The 14,779-nt window shown below is 37.9% G+C and overlaps 1 protein-coding gene across 1 annotated transcript in view; it reads right to left on the bottom strand.

Moving 5' to 3' along the window:
- NCOA1 (nuclear receptor coactivator 1) overlaps positions 1-14,779 on the bottom strand; it is a 282,149-nt gene that overhangs the window by 182,933 nt on the left and 84,437 nt on the right. Inside the window, 1 exon segment of the mRNA XM_017893326.1 lies at positions 10,450-10,534. The gene's annotated coding sequence lies outside the window, so the exon portion shown is untranslated.

The raw sequence follows: 14,779 nt of genomic DNA, 5'->3' as shown, positions 1-14,779 counted from the left end.
TAAAACTAAGTATAAGCAGTTACATCACTATAATGGCTTAAATTCCTGAAAGATTAAACATCAATCATGTATTTTAAAAGTGAAAGTCTCATCACATCCTAATTTATAATTAAGATTGGTTAAGTATGTTGAAACTACAACATTAATTTGTTCAGTATTTGTATTTCTAAGGATAAAATTTAAAATGCTTTTCAAATGTAAGAGGAAAGAAAGCTAAGAGGCCTAACTCATCATAGAGAAGGAAAGAAGTAACAATTACACAATTCTTTAGAGGTTAATTAAAAACAGGCAAGTAATACCGATGTTAAGGTTTTTACAAACCATCTGCACAACAAACCAAAAGGATGCTAATATCTGCTCTTGTAGTTTAGTTTCCGATGTACATCTTTTGTGCAAATTTCTCCCAGGATGTCTCTTGTCTAAAGGGGGTCCCCAGGGAACCAGCAAGAAGAAATTCTATGATTATGTTCTGATGCAATAAAGGCAAAGACCTTTCTAATCCTGAATTTGAGAAAAATAATGACTCTGCCCTAATTGTGACAGCAATACCCCCATCAGGAACATGAAAATAAAATGGCTATAATTTCTGGTANGAGACGGAGTCTCGCTCTGTCACCCAGGCTGGAGTGCAGTGGTGCAATCTCGGCTCACTGCAACCTCTTCCTCCTAGGTTCATCCCATCTCCTGCCTCAGCCTCTTGAGTAGCTGGGACTACAGGCGCCCGGCACCATGCCTGGCTAATTTTTTTGTATTTTTAGTAGAACTGGGTTTCACCCTGTTAGCCAGGATGGTCTCAATCTCCTGAACTCATGATCCGTCCGCCTCGGCCTCCCAAAGTGCTGGGATTACAGGCGTGAGCCACGGCACCTAGTGCGATACCTAATTTTCTTAAAGTTTTTTTCAGTAAGTTATGAAATCACAAATTAAGCATGTTTTATTATAAATTACAAATTACTGTTTATTGAATTCACAAAAGGAAAACATTTAAACAAGCCTATGTAACATATTTACAGCAACATGAATTCTGGATTCTTCAATGTTCCACTTATAAATTATTATACTTAGGAATTGTGAATCTAGCACTGTTTACTTGAATAACTGTACATTTCCTTCACGTAAATTACACTGTGAAAGGGATCAGGAAATGAGGCAAATACGAAGATCTTAGTACACAGTAATCTTTATAATTCTAATTTATCGTCTATATTCTTATTTCTGTTTATCAAAGAATGGTACACTTCCTAAAAATTGCAAAGATAATCAGTAGAAGAGTTAAGTTAGAAGAATCTAGATTTAATGCTTCTCTCCTCTTCAGCTGTTTTAGTTTTCTAAGAAAGGCTACTTAAAGCTAAAGATACATACTGGGTGAGGCCTCACAGGGCAGACTTCATATGTGAATACCTGTACGCATGACAACAGGAATTCAAAGAACCAGGGTTTTACTCCCAAGACTTGCCATTAACCTACTTTTGTGACATCAGGCATATAACTTGTAAGGGACTTAGTTTTTGCCACCTGTAAAATAAGGATGTCGAAACATGATCTCCAAGGTCATTTCCAATTAAGATACTTGTGTAAGTCCACATTTATGTAAGTATATGAATAACAGAATTACAGTAAATCCATGTGAGAGTATGGACATAGGTATACATGTAGGAAGGGCAAAGGAATGTGTAAAAGAAATAAACATTCAATGTTTACATTTGAAGTTTCCTTTCACAGGCAGGGTTTAGACTTTCGATAAAGAAAGGCCCAGAAGACCAACTACTCTCATCCAAATCCACAGCACCCTCCTTTTATGCCACTGCTATACTAATATCTACAAGCAGTATAACCTAAGAGTGTGCTTTCCCCGCAATATAACCATTCTCATATCCAATCCAAGGTAGACTGATCCAGTCTATCTCAATGAGGGTCGGCAAGCTTTTCTGTAAAGAGTTTAATAAATATAGGTTGCTTTTCCCTTCTCAATAGTGCCATCCATCAAGACAGTGCTTGCTGCCAACCTTTACTTCTAACAAATTACTCACTCTGGCCTTCTGACAAGAGTCAGTCCTTGACTCTTCTTGATCCTGGCAAATAAACTCCTGGTAACACTGTATCACGTTTTTATTGCTACTTAACTCCTTTTTCCCTCATTAATTCAAAGCTACAACTTCACGACTTCATCCATCTTGAACCCCAAATGTCAGTATTACTATCACTCACCATTGGCCCAGAAAGATGGTAAGAAAATAGAAACAAAAAAGAAGGGCACAGAGACAGGGTAGGTTCAGGTGAAGGACAGGTGAATGGTAGTATTACATCCCTTTTCTAGACTCTAAAAAGGAACCAGGTGCTACCTTACTGTTGATTTAAATTAAAATGTCTACTTCCGTGGGAACAGAGAACATTTCACTTTATGCAAAGTGCTCCCTAATGAAAGAACTGTTGTAACAGGAGGGGAAAAACCCTCAGTAAGCTTTTTTCTTATGCTTTTATCTAGATCACTCTGCTTCCAGCTGTGAAACTGACTGATGTTTTTAAAGCTCCCAAGGAGCCTCTATAAGAAACCATGGTTACTGGTTCAAAACAGTATCCAAAAAAAAAAAGGAGGTGATAGCAATTTGAAGAGAAAACAGTGTTTTAATTTTGTCAAACAAAGCTATAGCAACAAGGAGTAGGCTGATGGCTGGGCAAAGGCTTCAACATGATAACATCTCTAAGAGCCATCAGGGTGCTTGATCTCTCAGCCCAGAAGGCCCAGCACCTCAAGGGATCATTTTACCTTACCCAAGAGTGATCCCCCAAAGCTAATTTAGTTATCGACTATGGACGATATCTTATAAACTCAACTATTATTCTCATCACAAGGTCACCGAGTTTGCTTTATACAGAAGCTTACTTGGAAAAAAATTAAGAGCACAAAGTTGCTTAATAAGTATATGAATCTGAGCCTAAACTGGTACCTATCATTTTAATATAAAGCTGCCTAAGTCATTCTTATCAATCTTTTTCAAAAAGTTTTCATCAAATGCTCATCTTTTCAAACCCTTTAGCGACCTTGTCAGTTATTAAATAATTCATTCCTTTCATACTTGAGAACCTATCATATTTCAGGCACTGTATGAGACACGGGATATATCACAATAAAGAAAACAGACAAAACTCAAGCTTTTATGAAGCTTATAAACTAATGGAGAAAAGAGACACTAAATACATAACTGCAAATTGTGTTAATGTGCTAGGAAGAAAAAAATAAAAGTATTTACTGGGATTTCAAGAAAACTTTCTTTAATTTTCAAGAGATCAAATCCTCACAGCTACTGATGGTGGTTAATGGATACATAGAAATGGTGATGGATTCATCATACTCTCTACTTTTGTATATATTTATAAATTCTTAAAATAAAAATTTAAAAATGAAAGAAATAGGAAGAGACCTGAAAGATAAGTAGGTGTTAAAGAAGCAAAGCACGTCAGAGAAGAGTGTTCTCTAGGCCAAGAGCAGAGCAGATGCATCAATTCAGAGAACTGGGAAGCTTGGCATATTAGAGGGATTGAAGGAAAGATTTGATAGCCTGTTCTCTAGAAACTATTTTTTTAAAGCCCCACCAAAAACTAAAGAACTGTCACATCCACAAGCTACAGATGGCAGATATTCCAAACAGTAATAATGGAAGCTAACTTTTTGAGCCTTCACTAAATGCCAAGCAGTGTGCTAAGAGTTACTGCACTTTATTTCATAGATGTCTTAGAACAATCTGTGAGAAAGATACATTTTTTCCTAGTTTGCAGGGGAGGAAACTAAGGCACAGAGAAATCAAGAAACTTGCCTAGAAATATCTGATTGCAGAACCTGTACTTTTTCTTAACTACAATCATATATACTGCTTACCACATGTCCAGGTGACATTATTATTATGTTTTGCTTTAAAGAGTTCTAAATTCTTGGTCCATTTCCACAATTAGCTTGGGCTTTGTGCTTAAATTATTTCATCTCTTGCTCATTTCACAAATGGAACAGGAGTAGATTATATATTAAGGTCTTCCTAGCTTTTAATATACCTTTCCAATTACATTACTACTTTTTTCATACCAGAAGTTTATACTTACAGTATTTTATAGATCATATAATTTAGGCGAATATCTAAATTTTGATAATTTATTAATCATTCAACAAATACTGGTCATCTTCATGACAGGTGCTCCACTAGGTGTTAGTAATACAGCAGTAAGCAAAACAGTTCAAAATCTCTGCCTGCATGGCATTTATAATTTAGTGAGAAGAGACAGACAATAAATAAAACAAATAAGCAATATAGTATGTTAGAATATGGTAGGTCCTATGGAGAAAAGAAATCAGGAAAGGAGCACAAGAATTGCTGATTTCCCCATGCCTATCATGAGCAGGAATTTGTTGGCACTAAGGCAAATAAAGACAAGCAATGTCTGATTCCTTGCACTGAGCTGAGTACAGTTTGGTAAACACAAATATGAGGAATTCTACAAAAGACAAACAAAGTGCCATGGGTCCACATAGGGAAGAGCTGCAAGGCAGAAGAAACTGAGTTGCAACCTGGATTTTACTCTCTTAAAAACAAAAAACTAAAAGAAAAAAAAAATTCCCAAAAGAATGTGAGACCTATATATTAAATCCACATTCCTAATTTTATAAAACCTTATTGATAAATATTTTAAGAAGATTTGAAAAAATAGAGACACATACTATTTTCCTATTTGAGAAAACTAATTAAAAATATCAAAGTTATAAGCTTAATACAAATCAAATAACTATAACATGTTTTAGAAACATAATCTTATAAGAATCTCTACTACAATTAAAAAAGTAAATGTAAGAAAAGCCAAGGAAGTCTTGAGAAATGGGAGTACTGAGAGTAGCTTTTCTCATTTGCTTTTCCTTCCACTGACTTCCCTCCTATTCTATGAGTAGCATCCATATCTTTGGTAAAGTTTAAAAATGAAAAGAGAAAGAAATAGTTAAATAGTTATGAATAAAGTAGTTATAAAATATGAATAAAATAGTTATAAATAGTTATGAATTAAAGAAAGAATTTTACAGTAAGATAAAAGTTTTTGAAAGTCTGGTTTTCCCAAAGAAGGAATTTGTTAGACACTAATATATTCTGGCCAAGAGTGAAAGAGTAAGATTATAGTTTCTTCCATAGTACAGGGCAGATATCCCTTCTGCTCATGACAGTTAGAACATGAGGCCTGTCAATTAGGGTAGAAAGATGATATAAATTAGAAAAAGTATAAATTATATCCCCAAACATCTGATCCTGGACAAAGGATTGTGGGATTAAAAGGTGAGACAGAGATAGAAGATGCAAGTGACCAATACTCCCATCATCTTTCAGGCCAAGGCTGCAGAAGAAAAGAATGTCTGAGGGAGTAAGGAAATCTGGGAGCTAGAACAGTCAGCTTCACTTCCCACTAAGGCTGTACAAAATGACTGCCTTCCAGGAACTTCCCTGCCACATGTGCGCACACACACTTTCTCTCTCTCACACACACAGACAGACACACACACACCACCAAACTCTTTCCTCTCCCTATGCCTACTCAACAGAAGCTGGAGATAGCCACACCGAAATATATGCACAGAAACACATAAAGGTTGAGGAGGAATATGAGATCAGCTCTGGCATCTCCCTTATTTCTCGTGTGCCATGGAAGGTACTAAGAAATTTCTGTGTGCTCTAAAGTAGTATGGGAAAGGTAACTTAATACAGATTGACGAGTTTGCCAGAGGGGCAAAGTAATTCCATAGCAAGAGGCCTGGAAGAGAGAGTACCTGGCTCAGGGGGCCAAGCCAGACCTCAGGCTATCTGTGACACCAGGAAAGATGGCCAATGAATCCCAGGAGTCAAAAGAACAGGTCTCAGGTAATATCGTTTGCTAGTTTACTAGCTGTAAACCTCGGTGGCCACAGTTCCAGGGAGAGACCAGTAAGAAATCAGAGAAGATAGTACATAGACTGAGGGTCTTGGTGTGCTTCCACCACTACAAGTTCACACAAGCCAATCAATAAGTCTAGATTCTGTTGTGGGCAGGTCTGAGGAAGAGATAATATTTGAATGAGTAGTATCTAGAAGCTGAAATATCCAAACAGAACAATTTAAACTATTGGGTAAGACCCAGTTTACCAGATGGGAGTTAAGTCTGGTACTCTTCTTCAGGCCATCCAGTAACCAGGGTTCATCAAAAGGAACAGATAAGAAAAACAAAGAAGCTATATTTTCTTGCACATCTGAATACGAATAAGGTGTGATCCTACTACAGATTTCATGATGATTATTTTATCTGAGAATTGAACAGAAATACTTTGCATATTAGAAACCAGTATCACCTTAAGATTAACAGTGGACATTCAGTTGAAGATGGCAGACTGAGCCCATTCATCTACCTCTTCTCCTACTGAAGACCTCAGGTCAGAAGGGCCTGGGGGTGTGAGCAGGCCACAAAACAACTAAGTGAAAAACCACCAATGATGGCCAGTACAACTCTAATGACAAGTAAGTGTCAGCCACAGCATTTATCATGAGTCTGAAGTCTTTGTCTGATGGCTTATAGCGTGAACTTTGAAATGGAGATAATAGCAGGCTATAGACAATCTCAGTGGAGAGAGGTGGGGGAAAGGAAGACAACTCAGAACTAATCAGAACTCTCCCAGCAGAAAAATTCCTTTCCTATAGCAGAAACTGAGGGACAGGGCTCTGCTATCAGCCTTGTCTCTGCAAGTGCATGGTAAGAAAAATGAGTCCAGGGACGATAGCTCAGGGCTGTAATCCCAATGAGACCGAGGTGGGAGGATCGCTTAAGGCTGGGAGTTCCACACCAGCCTAGGCAACATACAGAGACTTCACCTCTACAGAGGGTAGGGGAGGGGAGGGGAGGAGGAGGTGGGGAGGTGAGGGGAGGGGAGGAGGGAGGGGAAAGGGGAGGGGAGGGTAAAGGAAAGGTCACCTCTCACTCACCACAGCAAGCAGGAAGCCGACTACAGAGTCCAATGGTCAGCCACGATGCTCAGTGGGTAAGACAGTATTTTGTAAAGGGGAATAATCATCTGTACAGAATTACAGAAGTTTCCAAGATTTCAAAGGCATCAAAATAATTTAAGGTGTCTATGTGCCCAACTCTAGACTTACTGAATCAGATTTTTGTCCATGGGACCAGGAACCTACATTCTACCTGGGCCGCCAAGCAATGGTTATATACGTTGAAGTAAGACAACCACTGATTGTGAACTTTACTTGAAAATACTGTAAAGAAGAAAGCTAACAATCACTGGCCACTTAATAAAAACCAACGGAGGCAATAAGGTGAAGAAGTAGAGACACAATGACCCAAAGAATATATAGTAAGGCAACAAAAATAAATAAAATTTTCCTAACTTTATTGGTATCTTGAGAGAGATTCAAGAGGCCAGTATATCCACAGAACAACAACAAAAAATCTGTTCTTATAATAATCAAGGAACAAGAAGAATTTTGGGAAAATAAAAATTGTTTTCAAAATGAAATAATATGACTTTCAGTGAATGTCAAGATGGAATAAGCCCTTTACAGCCTATCTCCCTCACTGATTACAACTAAAAACTCTGGGCAGAACACTAACAGCAACTTCCTGAAAACTGAAAAGTAACAATGTCAGGTGCGTTGGAGAAGAAAGACAAAATGTGAAGAATAACCAATATGAAGGTGACTTTACTTATTTTTTTAATCCTTTATCTACCACTTTGACCTGAGGGTGGGCAGAGTCCCAGAATTAGGCAGCAGACACACATGGCAAAACTCCAGGAGAAACCCCCTCTCTCTAGTGGGTATAAAACAAGCATCTGTGGGCTACAAAGCATGTGGTTTGGAGCAGTTTGAGGGGAGTTCCCAGGTTCTTTACTCTTCTTTTTTTTTTTTCTTCTCTGCTGACTCTGCCTCAAAGCCAGTCTAAGTTATGAAGCTGCACTACTGAGGCAGCACATCTGAAAGCCTAAAAGAAACCTGTCCTTCTGTCCTGAGAAACGGGAAAGGGGCCAGGGTAGTAGGAAGAATATGGGAAGAATCTTCACTATGTATTTCTCTGGGGCATAACAGTGGGGGAGGGGGACTCTAAGAGAAAGAAACCCCTGCTACTAGTGAAAGGACTAGGAAAAGACGCTCCTGGGGGCCAGACAGCATAAGGAAAGTCTCTGAGAGGACAGAGATCTAATTCCAAGTTGCATACATGTAGAAAAAGCACAAAAAAGTGTAACAAGCTGGCCACGCATGGTGGCTCACGCCTATAATCCCAACACTTTGGGAGGCCAAGGCAGGCAGACTGCTTGAGCCTAGAGTTTGAGACCAGCCTTGGCAATGTGGTGAAACTCCGTCTCTACAAAACAAAACAAAAAACAAAATTAGCTGGGCATACTCTGGGGCTGAGGTGGAAGGATCACTTGAGCCCTAGGGGCAGAAGTTGCAGAGAGCTGAGATTGTGCCACTGTGCACCTGAGGTCCCAGCTGCTAGGAAGGCTGAGCTGGGAGAATCCCTTGAGCCTGATGGGTAGATGCTGCAGTGAGCCCAGATCATGCCACTGCACTGCAGCCTGAGCGAGAGAGGAAGATATTTGTCTTAAACAAACAAACAAACAGGCTTAAGCAATTCTCGCACCTCAGTCATGCAAGTAGCTGGGACCACAGGCGCGGACCACAGGTGCACACCACGGGCCCAGCTAATTTTTTTTTTTTTTTTTTTTGGAGACTGAGTCTTGCTGTGTCTCCCAGGGTGGAGTGCAGTGGCATGATTTCGGCTCACTGCAAGCTTCACCTCCCGGGTTCAAGGGATTCTCCTGCCTCAGCCTCCCGAGTAGCTGGGACTACAGAAGCCCGCCACCATGCCCAGCTAATTTTTTGTACTTTTAGTAGAGATGGGGTTTTTCCATGTTGCCGAGGCTGGTCTGCAACTCCTGAGCTCAGGTGATCCACCTGCCTCAGCCTCCCAAAGTGATGAGATCACAGGTGTGAGCCACCACTCCGGCCCCAAATGAATCTTTAAACTCAATGCAATCGTAATTAAAAATGCTTTGTAAGTTTACTTTTAATTTGATGAATATATTCTCAAGTTAATTTGGAAAATACCAAAGAATAAAACAGTTTTGAAAACTAATAAAAGAACACTTTAAAGCTACAATAACATTAAAAATACATAATTATGCCGTGACAGATAATTAGATCAAAGGAACTTTAGTAGAGACAAAGAAATATACGTGTATGTGAAAATGTTACACTGGGTAAACTATACTTTGAAATCTGGGTAAAAATGAAACATTTACTAAATGCTATCAGAACTAATAATCTAAATTTCTACATATCATTTATAAAAATTATGAAAGATTAAATATTTAAAATATTCAAAGAAGATGAAAACCAGTAGCCAATAAACACATGACAAAAGAAGTCAAAAAACTGTAACTTAACTGACATTCCTTTTTTAATCATTTAGATTGCCATTATGTTAAAAAAAAATCTGTGAATGTAAGTGTCTGTATTCACTGAGATGTATCAAACATTTGGAAATTTCTACACTAAAAAAAGAGAAAAAATGTAGAGGAAAAAGTAGATCTGAATACTTAAACATTTCAACACTTCTATACATAAAAAAATCACAAAGTAAAAAGGCAAATAGAAAGGGTAAATGTATTTGCACAAAACATGACAAAGTTAATATTCTTAATATATTCAAAATTTATACACAATAGTATAAAAATTGGTAAGACTCCAATGGATAAGTGGATAGAGAACTCTAAATACAACAAAGAAACAAATTAAAATGAAATGCAATTATCTACATGCCAATTTAGCAAACACTAGGGTGGGGGAACACCCAATGGGATAACGTGGTGAAGCAGACATGCTCACTTGCTGACAATGAGCAAAGGTTGACACAATCTTACTAAGGAGCAATCTGACATATTAAGAAGAAAGAACCTTAAAAAAAGCTGACAGTATTATTAAAATTTGGGAAAGTCTTCAATTCTAGCCTCACATTTGACAGCTGCATTATAAGAAAAGTCACATACCATTTTGAGCACCGGTTTCTTCGATGTAAAATATCAATACCAGTAATTAATTCACAGAGTTGTAATATTTAAAAGAGAAACAAAGCCTGCAAAAATGTCTGAAAAACTGCAAAGCACAGGGTTGCCCAAGGATCTGTGAACTTTAGGAAATTTCTGAAGATCTTCAAACTCTGACTGAACATGTGTGAATGTTTGTGAAAAGATCTACACAGATTTAAGCAGACTCTCAAAGGGGCCCTGATTCAAAAGAAAGCTGAAAACCACTACAGGCATGGAAAATAAAAGTAAGAATCTTCTTCCCAGTGTCCAACTTGTTTCCTGACACACTATAGGCCCAAATGAGGAATTCACTGTAAAAATTCAGATAGTATTGAAGATGATATTCAACTTACCCTGTTAATTTCTAAGCCCCTCAGAGTAGTATTTAGTGATTTCTGAGAAGATTAACTCATTCTCTGATGTCGCTGTAATTGGAATCTGAAATTAGGAAAACAGTAAGTCAATCAATTGGATCTACTTGGATCAATCACATGAAATTAATGCAGTCTACTTTGGAAAGTGGGTGGGGGAGCAGTAAGTAAACTTAATATATTTAAAGTACTATTCTGAATTCATTAAGATATGCATAATTAATATATAAACTACACTGGGACATTTCTCTTGAAGCAAACAAAAACAAAATTGCATATATTTTAATAAAATGGAATATAGAAAATTAACATTCTACAAAACAATTTTTTTATCATTTGAAAAATAATAGCTTTTTAAAAAATTGACATTTAGTAACTATTTATGGGGTACAGTGATATTTCAATACATATATAGAATGAGTAATAATCAAATCAGGGTAATGGCATATCAATCACCTCAAACATTCATCATTTCTTTGTGTTAGGAACATTCAAAATCCTCTCTTCTAGCTATTTAAAAATACACACTAAATTCTTGTTAATGATAAGTCACCCTACATTGCTACAGAACACCAAAACTTATTCCTCCTATCTAACCTATAATATTGTAACTGTTATCCAACCTCTCCCAATACTTGCCTCCCGATTACCCTTCCTGCCTTTAGTAACCACAATTATACTCTCTACTTCTATGTGCTCAACTTATTTTTAGCTCCCACAATATGAGTGAAAATATTTGTCTTTCTGTGTCTGACTTAAATATTTAACTTAATACACTGTCCTCCAGGCTCATCCGCGTTGCTCCAAATGACCGAATTTCATTCTTTTTTATGGCTGAATAGTATTCCATTTTGTATATATACCATACTTTCTTTATCCATTCATCTGTTGACAGACATTTAGGTTGATTCCGTATCTTGGTTACTGTGATATGCTGAAATAAACATGGGAATATAGATATCTCGTCAACATACTGTTATCCTTTACTTTGGATAAATACCTAGTAGTGGGATTGCTGAAACACACGGCAGTTCTGTTTTCAGTTTTGAGGAGTATCCACACTGTTTTGCATAATGGTGGTCCTAATTTACATTCCCACAAATAGTGTATGAGTGCCCTTTTCTCCACATCCTTGCCAGCATTTATTTTTTGTCTTTTTGATAACAGTCATTCTGAGGTGAAATAATCCTCATTATGGTTTTGATTTTCATTTCCCTGATGATTACTGATGTTCAACATTTTTTCATGTTGGCCTTTTGCATGTTCCTTTCGAGAAATGTCTAGTCAGATCATTAGCCTATTTCTTTTTTTTTTTTTTTTTGAGATGGAGTCTCGCTCTGTCGCCCAGGCTGGAGTGCAGTGGCCAGATCTCAGCTCACTGCAAGCTCTGCCTCCCGGGTTTACGCCATTCTCCTGCCTCAGCCTCCCTAGTAGCTGGGACTACAGGCGCCCGCCACCTTGCCTGGCTGGTTTTTTTTTGTATTTTTTAGTAGAGATGGGGTTTCACCGGGTTAACCAGGATGGTCTTGATCTCCTGACCTCGTGATCCGCCCATCTCGGCCTCCCAAAGTGCTGGGATTACAGGCTTGAGCCACCGCGCCTGGCCTTATTAGCCTATTTCTTAATTGAATTATTGGCTTTTTGCTGTTGAGTTTCTTACTTATTTTGGATATTAATCTCTAATCAGAAGAATCATTTACAAATATTTTCTCCCATTCTTCAGGTTGTCTCTTCACTCTGTTGATTGTTTTCTCTGCTGTGGGGTGTTTTAGCTTGATATAATACCATTTGTCTACTGTTGCTTTTGTTGTACCTGTGCATTTGAAGTCTTAGCCATAAAATCTTTACCCATATAAATGTCCTGAAGTGTTTCAGATTTTACATTTAAGTCTTAAACCATTTGGAGTTGATTTTTGTATACAACGAGAGATGAGGGTCTAGTTTCATTCTTCTGCATATGGATATCCAGTTTTCCCAGCACCATTTATTGAAGAGGCTTGTCTTTTCCTGAATGTATGTTCTTGATGCCTTTGTTAAAAATCAGTTGGCTATAAATATGTAGATTTATTTCTGGGTTCTCTTCTGCTCCACTGGTCTATGTGTCTGTTTTTATGCCAGTGCATGCTGTTTAGGTTACAACTGCTTTGCAGTATATTTTGAAGTCAGATAATGTGATGCCTCCAAGGTCCTCTCCCACCCCTCAGGAATTCTTTGCCTATTTGGGGTCGTTTGTGGTTTCAAACAAATTTTAGGATCTTTTTTTCTATTTTGGTGAAGAATGTCATTGGTATTTTGATAGGGCCTGTGTTGAATCTGCACATTGCTTTGGGTAGTATGGTCATTTTGACAATATCAACTCTTTGTTAATCCATGAATATGAAGTAGGTTTCCATTTTTTGTATGTCCTCTTCAATTTATTTCATCAGTGTTTTGTAGTTTTTATTGTAGAGATCTTTCACCTCCTTGGTTAAATTTATTCCTAGGTGGGGTTTTTTCGTAGTTATTGTAAATAGAATTGCTTTCTTTTCCAGGCTAGTTCATTACTGATGCATAGAAATGCTACTGATTTTTGTTATGTTGATTTTGTATCCTACAACTTTACTGAATTTGTTTATCAATTTTAAAACTGATTTTAAAAAAGTAGAGTTTCTAGATTTTTCTATATATAAGATCATGTTATCTGCAAACAGAGACAATCTGACTTCCTCTTTCCCAACGCAGATGCCCTCTATTTCCTTCTCTTGCCTATTTGCTCTGGCTAAGGCTTCCAGTACTATGTTGAATAAGACTGATTAAAGTGGGCATCCTTGTCTTACTCCTTTTCTTAAAGGAAAAACTTTCAACTTTTCCCCATTCAGTATAATGTTAGCTATGGGTTTGTCATATATGGCCTTTAACTGGATTGAGATATATTCCTTCTATGCCTAATTTGTTGAGAGATTTAGCATGAAGGATGTTAAATTTTATCAAATGATTTTTTTCTGCATCTATTGGGTGATCACACGGTTTTGTACTTCATTCTGTTGATGTGATTAATCACTTTTATTGACTTGCATATGTTGAACCATTCCTAGGAAAAATCCCACTTAGGCATGGTGTATAATCTTTTTGATGTGCTGTTGGATTCAGTTTGCTAGTATTTCGTTGAGGATTTTTGCATCTGTGTTTATCAGGAATATTGGCCTGTAGTTTTCTGTTTTTGTTATATATCATGACCTTGGAGCTGAAGAAGCTGGCAGCCCGAAAAAACCCATAGGCCCAGACTCCCCCACAAAACCAACCAGCCAAACAAAACAAAATCCTGTTTTCTCTAGGCAAAAAATAAGGAAAGAGACAATCCAGACAGAGGCCATTATACCTAGCCAAACATCACCAAAAACACAAAAACAAAAGTAAAAAACAACTCTGTGTCTGTAGCTCCCACCCACACCAGCAAAGGTGAAGTAGGGAGCCTAGATGTCTGCTCTCCTCTAGCTGTAATAAGGCATTCAATTCTCCCGACAATGGTGATGTCAGAGAAGGCCAGTAGGGAGCCAGTTACCGCCATGTGATAATGAGACCTCCTTTTCCACAGTGTCAGTGAAGACCACATGGAGAGCTTGGACCTTCACCTAGTAGTAACAAGGTACCCTTCTCTCTTTCTGCCATAAGCTGTTTTGGAGAAGCCTATTAGAGAGTCAGCAATCCACATCGAGGCATATCACAGTTAAACTTCTGAAAGCTAAAGACATAGAAAATGTAATAAAAATAGTAAGAGAGAAATGATAATTCACCTATAAGAGAAAATAATTCAAATGACAGCAGACATCTCATCAGAAACAAAGGAGAAATGAAAGAAGTGACACAACATTTTTTTACTGACGTCCACACCTGATCATCTGTGTCTATTTTTGCATCTGTTTTTTCTCTTGTTCCTGGCTCTTGGCATGTCTGGAATCCGGGGACTCAATGTCAAACACCGTATCATTAAAAACTATAAAGCATGTGAAATTTATCTTCAATTGAAGAGTTTCTTTACTTTCTGGTTGGCAGTAGGAGCTAATCAAATCCGAGATCAAGCAAATTTGAAGCTTGTTTTCAATCTTATTAAGACCTAGTATAGGCCAGGCACTTTGGCTCGAGCCTGTAATCCCAGCACTTTGGGAGGCCGAGACGGGCGGATCACGAGGTCAGGAGATCGAGACCATCCCGGCTAATATGGTGAAACCCCGTCTCTACTAAAAATACAAAAAACTAGCCGGGCGAGGTGGTGGGCGCCTGTAGTCCCAGCTACTCGGGAGGCTGAGGCAGGAGAATGGCGTAAACCCAGGAG

This window comes from Rhinopithecus bieti, unplaced genomic scaffold (assembly GCF_001698545.2).
Source record: "Rhinopithecus bieti isolate Rb0 unplaced genomic scaffold, ASM169854v2 scaffold_23816, whole genome shotgun sequence".
Taxonomy (NCBI): Eukaryota; Metazoa; Chordata; class Mammalia; order Primates; family Cercopithecidae; genus Rhinopithecus; species Rhinopithecus bieti.
Note: the sequence above shows the minus strand (reverse complement) of the source record. Positions and strands in the feature narration are given on the sequence as shown.